Source organism: Prenolepis imparis, unplaced genomic scaffold (genome assembly GCF_030444845.1).
Source record: "Prenolepis imparis isolate NDT839.2.m4 unplaced genomic scaffold, iyPreImpa1.0 SCAF_3, whole genome shotgun sequence".
NCBI lineage: Eukaryota > Metazoa > Arthropoda > Insecta > Hymenoptera > Formicidae > Prenolepis > Prenolepis imparis.
The window spans coordinates 11367669-11390929 of NW_028141161.1; the positions used below are offsets into that span (position 1 = coordinate 11367669).

A 23261-nucleotide genomic window follows, 5' to 3' on the forward strand; every position below is an offset into this window, starting at 1 on the left:
TTCCAGGTGCGCGGAAATGGGTTTTTGTGAGACACGAGGCGGATCATTTGCATAACGATGAAACTTATTACGGACGAACCTGAATATCCGTAAAGGCATCACGACTCCCGTCACGTTTCTCGACGATATTTTGTGTGCAAAAGCAAAGAATTATTTCCGTTTTAAATCGCGAAACTTCCCGAGATGTGCGTAAAACGCATCGTCGAGAGTGATCGCGTTAATTCTTTTTTTATAAACTGATTGAGGAAAAATGCATGGTGTAAATTATTCATTATTATTTATTATCTTCCTCATCTCGCGTTACTCGTCTGTTCGTGATTATTTTTACTTATTTCTTATCTAATTTCTTATTTAATTTTGTTTCATATAAAACTATAAAATCAAAATTAATATACCTAATTTATATTTTTTCAATTAAAGGAAATTTGAGAGAATTGGTACGCAAAGTATGTAAAACGTTATATTTTTTGTTAACTCGCGACACATTTTTTGCCTAATTGTACACCTATGTGAACCTAGCACCCGACTTTTTAAAAATTAATTTTTTAAAACGGAAAATGATAGCATTTTGTATGTAGTTGTTTGTAGCAACAATAATTTCGTTTGTATATATATATATATATAGTTTTATCAATTAATAAATAAAAAAAATTTTTTTAATGATTCACACCCGACATTGAGATATCGCAAATCCGCTTGCGCAGTCTTCTTTAGATTTGCGATATCTCAATGTCGGATGCGAGTCATTAAAAAAATTTTTTTTATTTATTAATTGATAAAACTACAAACAAAATTATTGTTACTACAAACAACTACAAACGAAATGCTATCATTTTCCGTTTTAAAAAATTAATTTTTAAAAAGTCGGGTGCTAGGTTCGCATAGATTTTATATATTTTGTTTTTTTAAATAATACTTTTAGGCGCGTCTCCACCTCGCTTTCAATGTATTCACGACTTTCGATCACGTAGGTGCAATTAAACTAACCAGTCTCTGGGCTTACTATTTAGGCTCGCGATGCAGGGCTGTCAAGATTAATAAAGAATTATTTTATATATTTTGTTTTTTTTAATAATATTTTCACACGCGTTTTCACCTCGCTTTCAACGATTTCGCGACTTTCGACCACGTAGATGCAATTAGGCTGACCAGTCTCTGGGCTTACTACTTAGGCTTGCGATGCAGGACTGTAAAGATTAATAAAGAATAATTTTATATATTTCGCTTTTTTAAATAATATTTTTACACGCGTCTCCATCTCGCTTTCAACGTATTCGCGACTTTCGACCACGTAGATGCGATTAGGCTGATAAATCTCTGGACTTACTACTTAGGCTCGCGATACAGGATCGTAAAGAGTAATAAAGAATCATTTTATATATTTCGCTTTTTTAAATAATATTTTCACACGCGTCTCCATCTCGCTTTCAACGTATTCGCGACTTTCGACCACGTAGATGCGATTAGGCTGATAAATCTCTGGACTTACTACTTAGGCTCGCGATACAGGATCGTAAAGAGTAATAAAGAATCATTTTATATATTTCGCTTTTTTAAATAATATTTTCACACGCGTCTCCATCTCGCTTTCAACGATTTCGCGACTTTCGACCACGTAGATGCGATTAGGCTGATCAGTCTCTGGACTTACTACTTAGGTTCGCAATGCAGGGCTGTAAAGATTAATAAAGAATCATTTTATATATTTCGCTTTTTTAAATAATATTTTCACACGCGTCTCCATCTCGCTTTCAATGTATTCGCGACTTTCGACCACGTAGATGCGATTAGACTGACCAGTCTCCGGGCTTACTACTTAGGCTCGCGATGCAGGACTGTAAAGATTAATAAAGAATAATTTTATATATTTCGCTTTTTTAAATAATATTTTTACATGCGTCTCCATCTCTCGCTTTCAACGTATTCGCGACTTTCGACCACGTAGATGCGATTAGGCTGACCAATCTCTGGGCTTACTACTTAGGCTCGCGATACAAGGACCGTAAAGATCAATGAAGATCACTTCTATTTTTTATATATTTCGTTTTTTTAAATAATATTTCACACGTGTCTCGTGTCTCCGCCTTGCGTCTGTTCTCAACGTATTAGGCTGACCAGTCTCCAGGCTTACTACTTAGGCTCGCGATACAAGGACCGTAAAGATCAATAAAGATCATTTTATATATATTTCGCTTTTTTTAAAATAATATTTTACACATGTCTCCGATTCGCGGTCGCTGTCAATGTATTCGCGTATTTCCAACCACGTAGTTGCGATTAGACTGACCAATCTTTGGGCTTACTATTTACGGTCGCGATACAGGACTGTAAAGATTAATTAAGATTATTTTATATATGTATATATATATATACATTTCGTTTTTTAAAATAATATTTTACATATGTCTCCGCCTCGCGTCCGCTCTCAACGTATTAGGCTGACCAATCTTTGGGCTTACTACTTAGACTCGCGATACAAGGACCGTAAAGATCAATAAAGATCATTTTATATAAATTTCGTTTATTTTAAATATTTTTACACGCGTCTCTGCCTTGCGGCCGCTCTCAACGTATTCGTATACTTCCGACTACGTAGGTGCGATTAGGCTGACCAATCTCTGGGCTTACTACTTAGGTTTGCGATACCAGGACCATAAAGATCAATAAAAATCATTTAGCTATGTGAACCTAGCATCCGACTTTTTAAAAATTAATTTTTTAAAACGGAAAATGATTTTTGTTTGTAGTTATTTGTAGTAACAATAATTTCGTTTGTAGTTTTATCAATTAATAAATAAAAAAAATTTGTTTAATGATTCGTACCCGACATTAAGATATCGCAAATCCGCTTGCGCAGTCTTCTTTAGAATCGTTTGTAGTTGTTTGTAGTGATTTTCCTTTCGTTTGTAGTTGAGCGGTTCAAAAGTTATAAACAATTGTTTATTCGTCTAAAAGGTAAATTTGTTAATTTTAAAGATATCGCGAATCCGCTTGCGCAGTCTTCTTTAGAATCGTTTTGAACTTTTGAACCGCTCAACTACAAACGAAAGGAAAATCACTACAAACAGCTACAAACGATTCTAAAGAAGACTGCGCAAGCGGATTTGCGATATCTTTAAAATTAACAAATTTACCTCTTGGACGAATAAACAATTGTTTATAACTTTTAAACCGCTCAACTACAAACGAAAGGAAAATTATTACAAACAACTACTAAAAAATTAATTTTTAAAAAGTCGGGTGCTAGGTTTACATAGGTTAATTGTACGCAAAATAAAGAGAGGAAATCAATCGTTGCATTGCATGCGTCAGTCGCTGAAAATAGACCGCGAGTATTTTAACTGAAAAAACGAAAGAGTTTTCGGTCGTGCTTGACATTATTTGAAACGGTTATGTTATGTTGTGAGAATAACGCGTGGCTTCGGAAGTAAATTGTACAATCCCGTTCCAATTCGCAATCTCTGTAACGTTCACCATTTTGTCCTTTTATATGATATTCCGTGGCCCTAACGAATTCACATCGTATATTCAAGGCGACCGTAAGTGGTGCAGTAAATTTCGGTTTATATCCTAGTGCAATTCGTCATATTCGGTTCGATATGCTGCAATTACATCGGTGCATTTATTATACGTTAAGACATCCGAAAAGCAAATGACAGATTCGACAAATTTTTAAACAAATTTTTTATTATAATTCCTAATAGAGTAACGTATGCAAAAAATATAAGGAACATCAAAAGAGCAAGAAAAATAGAAGGAAAATAATAAAATAGATAGATGCATAAATAACATTGTATAACATTGTATTTTCTTAAGCGAATTATATATATATTTTATAAGGAATGCTAAGATAAATTATATTTTCAAAATTTGTGACGTGAGAAAAACACTATATAAATAATATATAAAATTTGTGATAATTTTGTAATAAAGCAGAAAAACGAAAATGTAGGATATTCTACACGTTATCGATGTCAACATCTATATATCAAAGAGCATTTTATAAAATGCTAAAAAATAAAAGATCAACTGTTGATGTCAGTATATCTATATAGTGAAGGGTGGCTCAAGGGTGCTGCATTCCTCGGAAAAACATCCCACTCGCTGCCGCTCGGAAAAGTGGGTGGAAAATGGACGATGTCGAGATCGGTGGGGACACGCGCGCACTAGTCGACAATTAGCGACGGCCGAAAAAACGGTTTCCGCTTTAATGAACGTTCGCTCATTTATGCATTGAAGCGTAACGAACTGGCAAAATCGTCCCCCTGCCCTCCCCTTGCCTGCTCTCCTCTGCTTGCCCACCTCAGCCCTGCCGCGCGATTGTCCCCTTCGCTTCCTACCGAAGATCGCTAATTGGAGGGAGATCATAAATGCAAACTCGGGAAATCCGGCGCGCGTCGGAGCGATATCGGCGTCGCGGAATAACGGTGCCAATGTTTCCCTCGAAAATATTGGCCACGGAATTCGAGCCGATCGCTGGGCGCCACTCATCAATCACTTCTATCACGTCGGCGTAGTCGCGCACTTCTCTACGCGCGAGTGTTGTTTTTTTTTCACTCGCGATTTTTGTTTTAATTTTTATTTCTCGTCCCACCGCTCTTCGTTCGGCAACAGCGCGCCGGACGCAGAACGCGAGGCGAACGAGAAATCGATATGCGCGCGGTAGGAATGACCACCGTGCGGAAAAAAATACGTCGGACTGGGGCGAGAACATCGGAAATCTATTTTTTTTTCCCCCCCGAACAGACACTCTCTGCTTACGAGTAATAGAGAGCTTGGATTCTTAGGCTCTCGCCGTCCTAGGGACTTGAATATTTGATTTCTCAGATCGCGCAACTTTCGGGGAATCTTTTAGATATTTGGATTTTTAGACGTTTGCACAGCTAACGTAAGATGTTGGATTCTCGTCCTTACGTCCTTCCAAATCTTTATACATGCATGAATCCTTTAATTCTTGAAATTTTATACACAGACAAATTTAAACAACTTAATTCTTTTATATTACTTAGATTCAAGAACTTTACACTTTGAACATTAAAATTGTCGAATTCATGAATGTATGGACTGCGATTCTTGATATTTGAGATCTTAGATACTTTGTTCCTTGAGTCCTTGCACCACTGGGTGAAAATCCTAGAAGATCTATGGAGTCCTTATCTTGGGAGTTTTAACCTTCTAGCTTTTCGGTTTTCTTTCGTTTCTGGGATTTTATATATGGATTTATTATGCTATAAATATACGATCGAATTTATTTACAATATGAGAAACGTCATATTAATACGGTAAATCATCTTCTTGATTTATTTTCAATGCGTGCGCACGCAGTGCGATGCACATGTGATCATCGGGCTATCGATATTTAATCTGTCGGCGAATGAAAGGTTATCTATATCCATTATCTGATTTATATTGACACGAATGAATTGAATTTAATTTGTTTAAACGCGATGCGATTAAATTGCGCGCGACTTCACTGATATCGCAAATGCTCCAATACATGTCTTCTGTGCTCACACACACACACACATATATACCGTTCATGCATATACTTTACTCGTTGGATACAAAAAGGAGCTCGAAGAGCGTGAAACGAGACGATAATTTTTCAGCAAGTATTTTTGTAATAACCATTTGATAATGGTCGGACAGTCAGTTATAGTTTCATACATCATCGCATTTCCATCGCGGGTCGTTTGCATTAAATCGGTGTTACGTTTGAAATATATTCGTTCGATTACGTAATAGTATCACATATATATTATCCAGCGCTTTGTATCCCTCGACAAAGAGGGATTCTCTCTTCTATATTAAATTACGATTTTAATTACGCGCCCTGTCCGTTGCGTTGTACATCAATTTTCGATATTTATGAAATCGATGGAGAATTAATCCGTCGATACTCGATGCAAACTATAATAAAATTTCCGTTATGAGACCATGATGAATAATGTGAATATGCACTCGTAACAAAAAAAAAATCTGAAGTACATCCTACTTATTATATTATTCCAATTTTTATATTTTATAAGTATAACATTAAAACCTTACTTATATTTCAAAACGATTAATTCCGATTATAGTTCTCCCTTTTTCGCTGCAGACGGAAATCGAATCTTTTCTTTATTTATACAAATTTTCAACAATTTTTTCTCTCAAGCAATATCGCGCGATGCAGTTATTTATAAGAAAGTACGGACTAGCTCTCGCTAGTTGCCAATAAATTACGAAAACGCGTAACTCGATACATGCCTTCGCAGGATTAGACGCTCAGGATTAAAAGTGCGGTCGTATCTCTCAGAGAACGAGCTTCCTCTTTTATCCTCGCGGATCTCTCGAACCGCTGTCGATACATCTCGACCGCACCTTCGTATCTACACGGACTGATAAAAAGCCATCTCGACGGCTGACCGATCGGTCCATTCGTCCATTCGTCTGGCTATCTATCGAAATGCAAAGAAACACTCGACACAATCGCGCTGCTGCCTGAAACTCGGTCGAGAATCTCACTCACAATGAGATAAAGAAATATGTCCGAATATAAACCTTTAGTGGTAAATTAAACAGCACAAAGTCAATTGAAAAGAAAAATTAGTAACGTTTTCAGGTTGCTCGTTGAAGGCGCTAAATATATTTCAATCGATATTTAAAAAAAATGTATATATCTCGGAATTGTCTTTAAATGTTCCATTTAAATACAAACTATTAATATGTATTTTGTCTCGATATATACTATCTTACAAACTCGTTCATGCTCGTGAGTAAGAAAGTAAAGGAAGATGATACCGCTCTTTATGTGAAGCCGTCCTGCGCTTTCATAAGATACCTTCTTTTATAAGATCTATCCTTTGATACCTTATCTTTTTCTTCATTTTATTCCGCGTACCCTTACTTTGTAGAATTTTTAGATTTCGCAAATTTGGCTCCGCTTTACGAGCCCTTTCCGGATATCACATTCTTTGCATTTTCAAATATTCTCTTGTTTTCTAAATTACCTTAAAATTTCGCACAATTGTTAAAACTTCGCAATTTTGTAACTTTAGAATCTGTGCATTCGAAAAAGAGACGAAACTTAAAAACTTGAAATGCGAAAAGGAGTTACATAATGTTGGAAAAGGAAGTAATGACGGACACTCGTTTAATATTTAACAAACTTTGCACGTTTACAAAAAACGTAAACGAGTATTAGCAGAATTCATGATGTCAGGAAAAGAAGAAATGTGACATTTTCCTCCGATAAACACGCGACATTTTGCTTAATAGTTGATCTTTCGTAGATGTACTTTCTGTTTTTATTGTTTGCTAGCACTCAATTGTCTCAAAAATGACATAATAAATAAATAAGAAATATTGCATAAATATCTGAGTAAACGTCTTTAAATTATCATTAATCATATGTGTATATTGTATCTTAAAAATATATGTTACTTAAAGTAACATACATTTACTTTTTATTTATAGCATAATATTTCAATATATTAATAATATTTATAATTTAATATTTGGCCATTCTTAATTGACAATTATTTCTGTCTAACGTTAATTAAAGATATAAGACGTAAGGAACGAATTACATTTTTATTAGATACTCGAACGATTTTCGTGATTCCGTAAAATGCAAATTGCACTGCGACAAGAGCAATTCGTTGTCGTAAACAATCACTCTCTTTTAGACATCGGAGTTTCCGTTTATACACAATTGTCAATCCTTAATCACACATTGTCGCATCGCGAGTGAGACACACAACAACCGTGTATGTAATCGTCGGTGATGAGCGGGGAAACGGATGGACAAGGAGCAGCAGGGGACAGGGTCGGGGGGCAGAGGTGGAGACCGGAAGATAAGGGAGTCGGGTCGACGCACGTCGTGCGAGATATATTGCGACGACCTGTGCTGTGTAGTGACCGTCAGCGACGACAAATTCCTTCGACGTTGCACGACCGCCCTCGGAGGTGAATGCAGTCCCGGCCGCGCCCTTAACGGCGACCCTTCGATTTTCGCTGTAACCGATCCGCGACATCAATCGTCCAAGCGTGCACAATTCACGGAGCGTCGTGAAAAATGCATTATGTTGCGTTGAAAAACGCGCGCGAAAATCTATCAGCTCGTACCATAAACAATGTGTCCGTCTCGCGCTAAAACCCGATAAGAAATATTTACGAGATGCAAAAATGCATAGACTTTTTATTATAATTCCAACATTAACGATTAAAAAAAATTGCTGAAGGAGACATAAATTTAAGAGGTAAAGCTGTTCGAGAATTTTTAAGGATTTCAATATCTTAATATTTTGTGCATCTCCGAATTAATATTAATATTTAAAGGTCCATATATTTTAGAAAGTCTTTACGTATATTCCGTGCTGCATTCGTTATAAGAATTTTAAATCAAATTTTGACATTTTACGTGCGACAGAGTAGGGTTTAAAATTGGATTTAGCGACGCTAACTACGTAAAAGGAGAATGGGAGACACACCCAAAAGCCCCGCGGACCCTTTCTCATCAAATCCTTCTTTCTTTGGATGAACGAAAGCCGATGATCGATATGCATGGCGCGTTCTACAAAACGCGATTTAATTGATGGCTCGCTTCGCGAACGCAACCGAATCGTACAGACGAAAACTCCATTCGGCAGCCGAAAGCGTTGTCATCGAAAAATGCGGTATCCCCGATCCGACACCTCGGGGATCCCATCCGACGAACAGGATTTTAAAACGCTTCTGGCAGCGCTCGCGTTCCAATGAAAAAAAAAGAAATGGAAAAAAAAAAAACAAACTTGTTCGGCGGTTCAGGACTTGTCCGACGCACGTTGCAGAGTGTCATGCTGAATGGACGATGCGCAAATGGTAGATGGATATATGGAATATGGGAAACATATGCTATGCCTAAAAAGACGGGCTTTTTTAAAATACTCGATATAAAAATTCGAGGATTGTGATACATTAGAATAAAAATATAAACTTCAGAGATATCAATTTTTTCGAAATTCTAAATCTTTTTGCATCTCTGAATCTACTCATTGTTGCTTTTAAATTCTTAAATTTTAAGCTTTCATAATCTTTTTATTTTGAGATTATTATGTTCTCTTCGGGATATCTGTATATTTATTTAAAGTCTCTTTGAAGAGACCGAATAGTATAATATAGAAATTAAATTGAAGAAATGTCTGACCACGCGCAGTTCGCTTCTACTTTCATGTTCGTGACATATTCTGAATCATATTTTACACACGTAATCAAACAATCATTGATTAATATCGCAGTCGAATATAGAATGTGGACATTCGCGGTTTTTTTTTTCTATGATATAGTTGCGGCGAAAAAATGCGTATTCCGCCAAATATTTCGCCGAAACGATTTCGCGAATGATTACACACAGACGGTTTGGTACAAAATCCGCGGAATGTCGATAACGGCAAGTTAAATGAAGCACTACATTTGTACACTTTACATATTTCATTTGTGTCGAAATTGCCAGGATTTTGTTGCGGCTGCTGGGCACGCCGGCGTTTGCCATATCTGTTTTTGTTCCCACCTCGCATCGGGAGTTTTCCGATTTTGCATTTTCATACGCTCGCACTATGTACGTTTATGACAGTATTACGCGCTTTTCTGCACACAAAGGCGCGCAGCGACAATTGTTTTTACCGTTTTCGTACCGTTTTGTAAACCAAGTGACAAAGACACAATATATTTCTGAAAAAGAGCCAATTAAATTTATTTCTGCTCATTTATTTTTGCCATTATTTTTATTATTATTCTATTTTAGCATTTTCTCACACGAAGTAGTATTAATAGAAATATTAGATGAATAGAATAGAAGTATTAGAAGAATAGTATTTATTAATAGATGCAAAAAAGAAATCACATCCTTCACAAATTATTCAGTATTTTTGTATTGTTGATTTTTCTTTAATATACTATCGCAATTTCAAATTCTATCTTTCTATCATTCTAATTTTTTTGTGAAATATAATTTTTAAAATTATATTAAAATAAACCCCATATATATGGTATAAATAATAATTAATAATTAAATATTATATAATACATACTCTTTTAAATCAAATAAACATTTAAGTTCTCTCTAATTCGCAGTTATATCCCCTCATTAAAATAAATTGATTGATATCAAAAGGGGCTAAAGAGAAAATTCTTTTATTTATTTTTCCTTTACAAATTCATATTGCGGGAGTTTTTTTGTTTTCTCAAGTCAAAATGATCGTTTATCAGGCGGCCATGGAATATTAGCAATCATTAAAAAGATATTACAACGCGGGTAAAAGGATAAAAGAGCGAGACAACAGTCTCGGTGAATTTGAGTGATTCTTTGAGAGTGACGATTCGAGAGAGCAAGAAGGAAAAAGAAAAATCGCTTTATTTCGCTGATGGGAATAAGAACGTTTCGCGTTTTACGCTCGGCTATTTAGATTTTATATGATCACTTTCTGTTTTTGTATGCCTCGTACGTTCACTCGCAATCGCTATATCTTTACGTTCTGAACATTTTAATAAGTGTACACGTGACTCAGAATCATGCGCGAGCGTGATGGTATTTTTTAACTAAAAAAAACTTGATAACATTTTTAACATTATTAGCTGCAATATCTTTTCATAATGGAGAAATCTTTTATTTCTTCATCTTTAGAAACCATAGAAGTTTGTAACATCATATTTCAAATTGAAACATTTATCAAAATTTTGCATAATATTATATAACAAAGAAACAGCTTACAACTTCATTCGTAAGCTATAAATTTTAATAAATGAAATCTATTGTATAATTATTATAACGAATTTTTGATCATTAATGAATTATTATTATTATGAGTTATCATTTCATGATTCTGAATCTACTAATGAGTTTTTTAAATAAAATTAACATTCACACATTTTATACCACTATAATTAGATCGTTTGATTCTGATAAAAAAAATTTCTTTTATAAAGTAACACACTCTATTGATAAAAATACCAATAAAATTGTTTTCGTGGAACAATAATTCTTAATTTGGTAATAAATGCCCTCGTTAGCCAGCTATTTTTGTGAATAATTTATTTTGCGCTTACATTATCCTGCCTCTACTGTTCGCTACTGGCTAATATCGCCAGTGGATCTCGGAAAAACGATGGTACTTTGTCCCGTAATTGTAATTGCCGACGATCTCTTCGACTTTCTTGGCAACTCGCATGTTAATTGCCTTAATTACCGCAGCGAGACTGCGTCAGCCAGCGGAAAACCGCCACGAATTTCCACGGGAAAAGTCGCATGAATATTTACGAATGCTTTATTCCGTAGTCCAAGTTTCGATTTCTGTCCCTTCCTCCCATCTATCTTTCTTTGAAAAGTTTCTGCTCGGCGTCAATTATTTATGAGAGAACACGGAGTCAAAAATCGCTTTTGTACAATAGCAATCTCAAGATCGATATATATTCAGATGAGCTCTGCTTATTTACTTGAAAAAGATGCGCAGTGAAAATCTTTAAAGAAGGTTTCATTTTTCAAAGTCTACGTGAACAAAGGACTATTCTTCAGAAAGTATAAATCTTCGTGAAGATAAACGCCTTAATTCTTCGCAATGCAGTGCGAGTTTCTAAAAATAGATGCGGTCACCGGAAAAAGAAAATCGTAAAAAAGAGAAGTCATACGTAAGGCAGGTGTCGCGGAAACAGAGCAGAGGATGAAGTTTAAAACTCATCAGAAGATGGAAGTTAAAAAGAAGTGACGCGAGGATTTCCAGGTTACATTCTGCAGGATTCATAAATTCAGTGTCGCAGAGATCCAAAAGTCTTCTCTCGTGTTAGTGTCTGAATTCTTCTTATATGTTCGCTATATATTAGTCAATTGTAAAGATTTTATTCTTGGCTTTAACAGAATGTCATCATTTCGAATAGAATTTATATATGAGCAATTACTGATTTATAATGTAACAATTTACGAACAAAGTTATTTCTCTGTCGGAGAGAAATATTGAGCTCTTCTATAGAAGAATTATGAGAAATAATTAATATTTATATCAATAAATTTATATATAATCCTATTGATATAAAAAATATAAGTATAATTCATTTTTTAAAATTGATGTAACAAAAGAAAATATATAGTATATTTCTCCTATTGTATATACGTTCTCTCTCTTCTTAACTTTATCACGTATAAAAATTCTACTATATACTTTAGTATCGTATATAAATATATCGTATAACCGGCTTAATATAAATTTTAATTAGCGTGTTCTTTCCTTAATAAATGCGTTCACCAATCCTTTTAGAAGAACGCGTTTCTCACAATTTAGGCGCAACATAAAGCACAAGAGAAAAAAATCGGGGAAAAAAAGAAAAGCAAAATCTCGTAATCTGGCGCATAAACGAAGTTTTAAACTCTAATATTTAACAAATAGAACCGCATTATAAATCCCGCCGTTCAGACTACGAATTTTTGAATAAGCTTACTATGCGCTTCTAGAATGCCAGGATAGCACCGTAAAACGCGTTATTACGATTTCCGATAGCTATACCGCGACAAATTTGTCTAGCGACAATTCCTTGAATAAATAATTCGCATATATGCTGCATCTGTCCAATGCTCGACTCTGCTTCATACGATAGTTTATGGCTTACAAAGCGATTACGATTCACAAGTGCATTCATAATTCATATTGACGTATTCGATTAGATTAATAATATCATTGAATTAATAAAATAAAATTGAACAAAATGTTGTTGATTCAACAGTATTTTTTTCTCAGTGTAGAACCGAACTTAATCGGTTGGACTAGTCGAGTGTAAAAAAAAAGCTTAAAATATTAAATTAGTTCGATTCACAACGCAATGGAAAAATTATTTCATATTTATGTTTTGATATTAACACGCGCAAAATATTTATCATGTAAAAAGACATTTTTTATTTATGATATTAAAGTTAAAACTTTCAAGCTATGTAATATGTATGCTTTTTTGCGATTCGCGTACAAGTTTAGAATTTCTCGCAAATTATCGCATTATTGGTAGCTAGATGGATCTGCTCCTTCTTTCACATATAAAGTTTCGCTTTATGATTGCATCACGTATCTCACGCGAGTATAAAAAATTGGTGACATCAAGGTTGCCTCTACATCGACCTATTTACTTTGTATTGACAATAAATTTTTCATTCCACCGTCGTAAACCGGCCCGGCGTGGTCTTGTCAGATCTCTCGTTCGCGTATCGCGTGATGTTACGCTTGCCGTAATGAAATGGAACATCACGCGATGACGTTTTTTTCTTCTTATTATAGCTTGCCTGGTCATTGTTTTGTTTATAAACATAGTGTCACACTTTTTCATCTACTCCGTCTTTACGACCACTTTTACGATTGCAATTGATGCCACGCATTTCTTTGTTCGTAACTCACAGCCGAAGCGAGAGCTTATTTTAAGACTTTGTTAATGCTTTAGGTTCAACAAAATTACGATTTTAGAAAGCTATGTAAAAATGCCTCAGAAAACTTTAATTTCAAATTTATACTAATTCGATGAAAAAAAGAGTATAAATAAGGTTGATTATAATCTACAATTGGGGATAACTTAAAAGAATAAGCCTTTTAAACTTACATTGCAAATGAGTGAGATACAATATAGTGATTCGATCTACTTGATAGCGCTGTAAGGAGAGCAGGTCAACGACACGAGAGTCTTAATGAATCATGAACGTTAATGAGCGTCGTAAGAAACGGGCTGACAAAGACGACCACCGTCGTGCTGCCGCTTTTTTGAACGGTGCGGTGGTGCATCTCGACAGGTGGTACGTTCTGGCAAAGTAGCTTTACGGAAGGCTTTTAGACGGGCCATCGTGCCGAGTAATAAGGACATCGCAACACCTTTCAACCCCCGCTATGTAGCTTCCTTGCTCGTCGAAACTTCCTGCCTCTCGTTCGCTATTTACGTGCACCTTTTTCACGTTACCGGTCAAGATAGTAACATAAATTTTCAGCATGTAAATGATAACGCGAGATATTTTTAAATATCCATTTACAAAAGTGTTTGAAACCATTAATCCTTCTTGTATTTTTACAAAGTCGGCAATCAACTTTGAAACAAATTTTCCTTAGTAAGAAATTGATGGAACACTATTTTTCATAACTGTTCTGTTCTTTCATGTATTAAACATTTTATGGCTATTATTTTAAAATTATGAAATGGTAAAAAATTAATTTATATTAAGTAAAGATATATTAAGAAGTTTTTTAATTCAAAAATATTTCTGAAATTTAATATATTAGTATAATAATTAAAAATATATTTGATGGAAATAAATGAGAGAAAGCACGCAAAAATTATTTGATTAATTCAATTAATTTAGATTTTATTTTGCAAAATTTGAAATTAGTTTAAATTTTCTGTAATTATTATTAATTTTTCGTAAGCTTGCTTAATTTTTATCATAAAAGGAAAAATGAATATACGAATGTCGATGTACCTGTAAAAAAATTCCAAAATGTTTAAAAAATCCTTCATACATATGGAATATGCCAAAAGCTTAAAATGGAAAAAATCACGAGCGCTGCCTGCGTTTTGCGAGAGATCTCGAATGAAGCGTTAATCATTTCATTTCGTGCATTTAATCCTAAAATCAAACCGACAAATATGCCGTTGATAATCGTGCTTTTTATCGAATTCGATGCATTCAATATTCGATTAACAGTCCACGGAAATGGCGCGAATACGAACGAAATAAAGCTGCATTTAAATTTATTAAATATGGGCACGCGATCGCTTCGATTTATTCACAGAGCAGAGAGAGATTCGCATATTCATTATTTTACAATTATTTCCCAAAAGTAATTATTCAGAAAAGCTGTCGAAAGATCGTTCCATATATGATGCTTTAGCGAAAATAAATAAAGAAGAAGCAATGAATTTGAGTCCTTTGTTTATAATAAATCAGTATTTAAAAGAGAGAAAACTGAATCGTTTAAAATAAAATAAAATAAAAAACTGTATAGAAGTTTTGTGAAACAGATCGCCTTACATTATAAATCTAGTGAAAGAATAATGAATGAATAAATTCGAAATTTTTATATCTTGAGATTGCGGAATGTCACGTTGTTAATAAATCTTTAAAAAATATCTAGGAATTTTCAAAAATATTTTGTATTTTCCGAATGTTTAGTTTCTTATAGTCTCGAATATTATCTTTAAAACATTGAGAATATTTAAGATGTATATCCTCGGAAAGAGATTCTCAGATTCTCTAAGATAAAGATTAATCATCAGAGATGGGGAAGACACACATAGTTTCTATGAATATATCGCGGTCTTGTCGAAAAATGGCTCAGAAGTATAAAGAAAGCTGTGCAAGTATCATCGTTAAAGGCGATTATGACGAGCGTGTCGCTCGTGATTAATTAATGCGGCGGCCGTAAGTGATATGTGTCGAATCGTTATCTACGACGATGTATGCATGCGGGATGGCGCAGCTTCGCCAATTTTGCGGTTTAGGTACGGCCGCGTCCGCGGTTCCAGGGTATCGATATTGCGGTCGAGTGTCCAATTTGCGAGTACCGACGAATCAGCTGATTTACGGACGGCAGCCGCTGCTTACGGAGGGCACGACACACGTTCTGGGGCGGATAATCCACTTCAGAGGAAGGCTTTACGTCAGTGTAAGCGGGATTTAAATCGGTTGAGGTTTGTGGCCGCGTAACACACCGGAAGAGAGCAGCGTATGTCGCGGATTGTCTCTTGTACCCCCCTTCTGATATTTTCGCGGATAATAATATATTTAAAAAACATATTAATATATAAATAATATTATATAATATATAAATATAATATATAAATAATATTTATATATAAATGAAATATATATAAATAAATCTCATTTTTTTAAAGGAATCTTTTATCACATTTCCTTTTATTAGCAACATACTTGCCGATAATACTTTTTCTTATGTGATTGTGAATTTGTGATTGTCAACGCGAAAGAACTTGTATTTTGTATAATTAAAATTAATATTAGTAGTCTAAAATTTCGTAATATTTTAAGTACATTTGTTGCATAATTAACCGTTTGTGTGTTATCGCAAGAACTTTGCATATAATAAATATCATTGATTGATATATTTAAAAGTTATTAATCCTTACAAATTTTGTGCGCGATAGAGAATTGTCTTTAGAGGTTGAGAGAAAAGTAATTTTAATAAGATCGCTACGGCCCAACGAGCCGGATCGGGTAACGTTCGATTATCGGAATGGAAAGGATTCACGTTGTTGACGCGGAAAGATTTATGTCCTCGTGTCGGTGAATGATTTATGCTCGCACGGTTTCGCGTGGTTTAGAAGCGATAATCCCGGCGATCTATATAGTTACCTTGATTAAAATTACGTCAATAAAAATAAACGCATGTAACGAATCATAAAACATAAAAAAATCTTTTTGATATATAAACTATATGTAAAAATAGTCTTTACTCTTATATTTATATACAAAAATATAAGAAAAAAAATTAGTAATATTATCTCACATAAAATTATCTTACATAATTATTGGATAAGCACAAGATTTATTAACTGATTTATTGGTGATCAATTATTTCCCTAATTAAGGGTTGGACCTAAATTAAGACAGAGTCGTGCGAGGACGTTCTTGCGACGCAATCGCCGTATATCATCCAGGCACGACAAATAGGCAATTATTAATTATTGCCTCGATGAGCATTTAAGTGTTTATCTGTATCTCCGTAACTATACAGAGGAGTTAACTATATTGCGAAGCCGTCGTATCGCCTCCGCGTCCGGCTGCGACTAGCCGGCATAGAAGCGCAAACTCCCCACGTTGTAATAGTCCGCTGCACTTTAATTGACTATCATAGCCCGCGAGCCTTCGTTATCATTCCCGAAATTAACCTGGTGTGCGGTAATCCTTGCGCGCGCGTCTACGTGTTTGAGCTTTACCGCTGTCGGCACGATATTGACATGTACTACTGTCGCTTCCTAATTGACTACTACTATCTACGCCACACGTACGTGTATGCCCACGTAATCCGTAGTGTTGTTCCACTTGACGTATGTATATAGCAACTGGTGCACCAACCGGTCGCTAGTTAGTGAAAGCTTGATCAACGCGCGTTCTATACTTATCACTCATACGCACGCGTATGTCTTATACGACTTGCATTTTTGGCGATAAATAAGAAAAGTAAGAATATATATTTTTATTATATTTCAAATTCTTTATAATTTGTATTTTTTTTTATATTTGAAATATGTTTTATATCATTTTATGTTGTTTATATTTCTTTCTTGATCTCATATAATATTGCGCTTCTATTTAATATATCTCTATCAAACTTTTTACCAATGATAGCTTATTGATACAAACTTTTTCAAAATAAAAAATTATATACTATTCTTGATATCTCCTGCAGAGAATTTCTTCCAAACTCAAACTAAATCTTTTACAATTTAAAAATTTATTTATCAATTAATTTTCAAGTGTTTCTTAATAATCTTCCATTTTTAATCACTAATAACCATTCAAATGCAAAGCATTATACAAAGCTAACATTTTTCGTTAGTCATCTAGAATTTATTCGAAATTTCTTAAAAATTTCTTAACGCAATTTTAATTTCAATTTTTGTACATGTGTTAAGAGAATCGTTATACACACATATTACTTCTTGAGGTATCTCCGAATGCGCACTAACTAAGAAAATATTTAAGAAACTAAAAAAATAATATATAATCCTTTTCTAAAAAAGATATGTAAAGTCGATACTCGCATATATCGAAGTTTACTGTTTTCCGCAATGCTCATTGACTATCAAGATTCGTGTTGTGCGTTACATTCGTAGCATCGAGAGGTTGTCGTCGCGAGGGTTAGCAGTTCGACAGTTTGTTCAAAATAAAATTAAATAAAATAATAATATTAGTTTTAAATAATATATTATAATATACCTTATCCGCGATTAATATTTTTTGACAGAAATCAGCCGATAACTATCAAAAATATTAATCGAGTTTAAAGTATAACATATTTATTTAAAACATATTATTTTATTTTATTTTGAACAAATTGTTAAACTACTAATCCTCGCGATGATAGCTCGATGTTACGAATATAACGCACAATGCAAATCGAAACAGTTAATCAGCATCGGAAAAGATGCAACAATACTTGCAAGAATCGACTTAACGTGCCTTTTTTAGAAAGAGATGTTATAATATTTTAAATTCTATTAATATTTTTGAGAATTATTAGCTGATTTTTGTCAAAAAGTATTCATCGCGGATAAGATATCATAACATATTATTTAAAATATATTATTATTTTTAATATTTTCAACATATATACACCCCTATTACCGCTATAGAAATGGTATAAAATAAACAATTTCTCACTCACCGATACGTGCAATAACGGAGTGTAGTACACAGCACATTGATCTGAAAACAAAATATTTAAATTATATACTTATGTGTGTCGAATATCTCATAAACAATACAGTTTTAAAAAAAAGTTTTTATTTTGCATACCTCACAGTTGCTCTGCTATCGCCCGATGCCTCCCCGGGCCTCCTCCTCCTCTCCTGGTCCATGGTAGCACTCACGACACTCGCGAAAACATGAATAATTACGATTGTTCGACACTTTACGCGGCACTCCCGACACGCAAAACTTCACACGGCACTCCCGCCACGACGCGTGAATCGCACTGTGTATCGCATGCTACCTGCAACAAATAAAATACATATACATATTAGAATAATCTTATTATTTCGCATTACACAATATAAATATGTAAGCTAGAATTAACGATAGATATATCCACGGATCGTAACACATTCGCGCGCGCGAAAACAGATTAAGTTGGGTTATGTTGGCAAGAGATTTTGCATCGAATTTTTCGCGAAATATGCGTTTCGAACAATTACGACTACATATTAACGTTGAAATTATGATATGCGATTGATAAATATTACAATACAAAGGTTAGAAATCATTTCTAACGATTATGCTTACTAATTAATCACAACGGGACGCAGCTCCAACTGCCTGATACTCGCGGCGTTTCGGTAATGGTCGAGGTTACAAACATCGGCAACTTCACTCTAATAGCGCGCGCGCGATACTATATGTATACATGACTTAATATTAATAATTAATTAAAACTCGAAGGAGATTCGTTCGAAAAGATATAGCTTTAGAAAAAAAAAATATTAATCGAGAATAATAAGGTATTATATTATAACATATTATTTACAACATATTACTTTTTTATAACTTTTACCATATTATTATTTTAAAATTTAATTAGCAAATTATAACATACACAATATAAATAAAAATATATAAGCTGGAATATTTAATTAGCAAATTTTCGCTTTATTAATATTTTTTGATAAAAATCAGCTGATTAAAGCGTTAATTTGCTAATTAATTTTTAAAATAATATGTTATAAAAATTAAAATAATGTTTTAAATAATATGTTATAATACTTTTAACATATTACTTTATTAGTTATAATACTTTTAACACCATTAATATTTTTGACAGTTATCAGCTGATTTCTGTCAAAAAATATTAATTGAGAATAAGGTATTATAACATATTATTTACAACATATAACTATTTTAATTTTTTACCATATTATTATTTTAAAATTTAATTAGCAAATTAACGCTTTAATCAGCTGATTTTTATCAAAAAATATTAATAATTCTTTCTCGATTTCTGTGAAAAAATATTAATCGAGCGGCTGTCAACGCAAAGGTTAACAGTTTTGACAGTTGTTTAAAATAAAATTAAATTAAATTAAATTAAATCTTTGAATAAAATAGCGCGCGCTTGTGTTGTCTAGTTATTATAAATTTTAACTTGTAATATTTTATCGATTTATACTACTTTCATTGACCTATACTACTTACATTTACTACATTACTTTATATCACCATTTTGCATTTAACTTTTTAATTTATGATGTCAAAATTAATTAATGTTGGTTATTATTTATTATTATATGTATTGATTGATAGTATTTTTATTAATTTATATCACTTTCATTGATCTACACTACTTTCATTGTCCTATTCTATTTGCATTTACTACATTATTTTATGTCACCATTTTGCATGTAACTTTTTAATTCATGATGTCCTAATTAATTAATATTGCTTATTATTTATTATTATATGTATTGATTGATAGTATTTTTGTTGACTTGTATTACTTTCATCGATCTACACTACTTTCATTGACCTATACTACTTACATTTACTACACCATTATTTTATATCACTGTTTCGCATTTAAGCCTTTAATCATGATGTCCAAATTAATTAATATTGCTTATTATTTATTATTATAAATTTTAACTTGTAATATTTTTCGATTTATACTACTTTCATTGACCTATACTACTTACATTTACTACATTATTTTATATCACCATTTTGCATTTAACTTTTTAATTTATGATATAAAAATTAATTAATATTGCTTATTATTTAATATTATATGTATTGATTGATAGTATTTTTATTGACTTATATTACTTTCATCGATCTACACTACTTTTATTGATCTATACTACTTACATTTACTACATTATTTTATGTCACCGTTTCTCATTTAACCTTTTAATCATGATATTCAAATTAATTAATATAGTTTATTAATTATTATTATAAATATTAACTTGTAATATTTGTATTAATATCACTTTCATTGATCTACACTTCTTTCATTGACCTATACTACTTATATTTACTACACCATTATTTTATATCACTGTTTTGCATTTAATCCTTTAATCATGCTGTCCAAATTAATTAATATTGCTTATTACTTATTACTATATATATTAATTTATAAATAATAAGAATTACTATTAACTTATAATATTTTATCGATTTATTTTCAACTGTCATTAAAAAAAATACAAAACTTATCGTTACGATATTTTTCGTAAAAAGCGATGCGCGCACAAATAAGTTATAGATTCATCAGGAAACCGCGAACGTAATTGCACGAGTGTCAGTGCCGCGTAAAAACGATAAATCTAAGCATTGTCTTCGTACGCTGGAAAGCCATTATCGAATGCCATTACTCGCGAAACTAAATGGTCCCGAACTGCAAGGAGAGTCCGATCGAACCGGCGCAATTCGATACCTGAGTAACGCCGCCGAGGAAATTTCGCGTTCCTTGAATCGTTAAGCTTCATCGTTAACCTCGATCGGTCGGATACTAAATCACGACTTTGTCAATTTCATGGTGACCGATATGTCGGTCTATCTCACAGACTGACACTTAATTAACATCCTCGTATCTCTTCCGGCCAAAAATTAAATTTGTAGTATTCTTTTTTAATAATCCTTTGATATTAAAAATTTTAATTTTTGTTTAAATTTTTAAAGTGAACGTGTAAGTGTATACATATATTTTTTAAATTAATTGTCAGAAGAGAGTAAAGTTTTATAAAGAAAAGATAAACAACACGAGATGCTGAGATATATTTATAATGTTAATTCTAATAATAAAAAAAATTAGAAGTATGTAATATTTAATTTAAAAATGTGTAAAAATTAATTATATAATATTTATAATGTTACTAATAATAATATAATATATAATATGGATTTATGGGCAAAGCTAATTTTCTATCTATTTTATTATCATAAAAACATATGTTATTGCGCAACATTGTTTTCATTTTTAGATGGGAATAGCAAAGTTTTTAATTAAAAATCGACCTAGTCACACGCAGTCAACATTCCTTCATTACTGTAATAATACAGACCTCGATCGCCGTATGTCAATTTTATTTTGCTCGCTAGTAATCTCCACTTTCCAGATAACAGAAAAGGATAACAAAGTTTTAATTAAAAATTAGTAGCTTTTGAGGCGATACATATACCGTCGATTCGCTGTATCGCCAAAAATCGTGCACTTATGAATGATTCTAATAAATTTCTTATATACATAGATAGATTTGAAATTTTATAACATAGATTTTTACACCATTCGAAGTCAATCGAAGTATAATAATAAAATTATTGAGATTTGAACATTTGATTTCAAGCGTCTTTTTTTAGAGTAAAAAAGTATTTAATTAAATTAATTTTTACGAAAATAGAGAGACGATTTTAATACATTTAGCTTTCTATAAAATATATTTATATATATATTCACATTTTTATTTTTGAATAAAATTGTGCCCGTTTGATTGCCAAATGATGAAATACTTCGAACAAAAACTTTTCCAACGAGATCATGTTTTTCTTTCAACGCACATAGATGCGTAATTGTCTTTTAATAGTCGATCGTTATTGCATTGAGAATCATCGCGGTTTCGTCGGTTCATTCTCGATTTGTGGATCGACGCGTATTCTTTTATATCGAATGGATCGACCTTTTTGAAAATTTTACGCGAGTCAAGGCGTCGATATCAATCGGGTCCATCGTGCGATGAAACAAGCGGCAAGAGAAGAATTCGCTAGCTAGCTGATATCGCGTCGATCTATCACACACGTTGCAGAATTCATATCACGAAGCTGATGGTCTTTGCTACAGATCTATCTCAGAGAATCTCGGATATCTATTCTCAACTTTTCTCTCTCTCATTTCCTATTTTTTCTCTCATCTCGGTGTAATTCCATCTCGTTCGTTCCTTTTTAAACTCTTTCATCTTTTTTTCCCTGTATTTCTGTTCGCAATTTGAAACGCGAACATATGAGTCTATAAAGAACTCTCTGACAGTCATTCTATTTGTCTTTTGTAGTGTAATTCAATTCCTATCAAATATGCTTTTAAAGATACAAATTATAACTTTTATTTAGAAATAACTCAAAGTTGTCATTGATTGTGTTTTATTTTGCAATGAAATTTTTAAATAGCATATTTCATGTAGAATTATCTTAAACTTTGGTTAAGGAGAGTAGAGCGCTTTTATTTAGGATAAAATATCTCATTCATTTTTGGCTTATATATACTTATACAAAGTTAATGCAAACATATTTCTTTTCGTCTTTTAAATTTTGAACCCGTCCTTTTGTACTAGAACAACTTCCATCTCTTTCGCAGCTCGAGTTGCTTCCATTGTTTCTCCATGTTCTCCCTTCTTCTTACTCGGTTTCCCTTATACTTCGCCTTCGTTCACCAAGCTCTCGTTACGTTCCTCGACACTGCATCCCTTTTCTTCCTTCCTTTTTTTCGCACTGCATTTTCTTTCTCGCCGCTCTGCTTGCCCACGTAGTTTTTCGTCAGCATTTCTTGCTTCGTCGA

General features: G+C 33.1%; 1 protein-coding gene and 1 long non-coding RNA gene across 3 annotated transcripts in view; one reads left to right on the plus strand and one right to left on the minus strand.

Moving 5' to 3' along the window:
• LOC145934586 (nephrin) overlaps positions 1-23261 on the plus strand; it is a 223454-nt gene that overhangs the window by 166152 nt on the left and 34041 nt on the right. The gene's annotated exons all lie outside the window — the stretch shown is intronic.
• The window catches only part of LOC145934589 (uncharacterized), a 36738-nt gene continuing 31997 nt past the window's right edge, over positions 18521-23261 (minus strand). The window contains exon 3 of the long non-coding RNA XR_014425063.1: positions 18521-18710. This is a non-coding gene — a long non-coding RNA (uncharacterized LOC145934589). The remainder of the gene's footprint in view (positions 18711-23261) is intronic.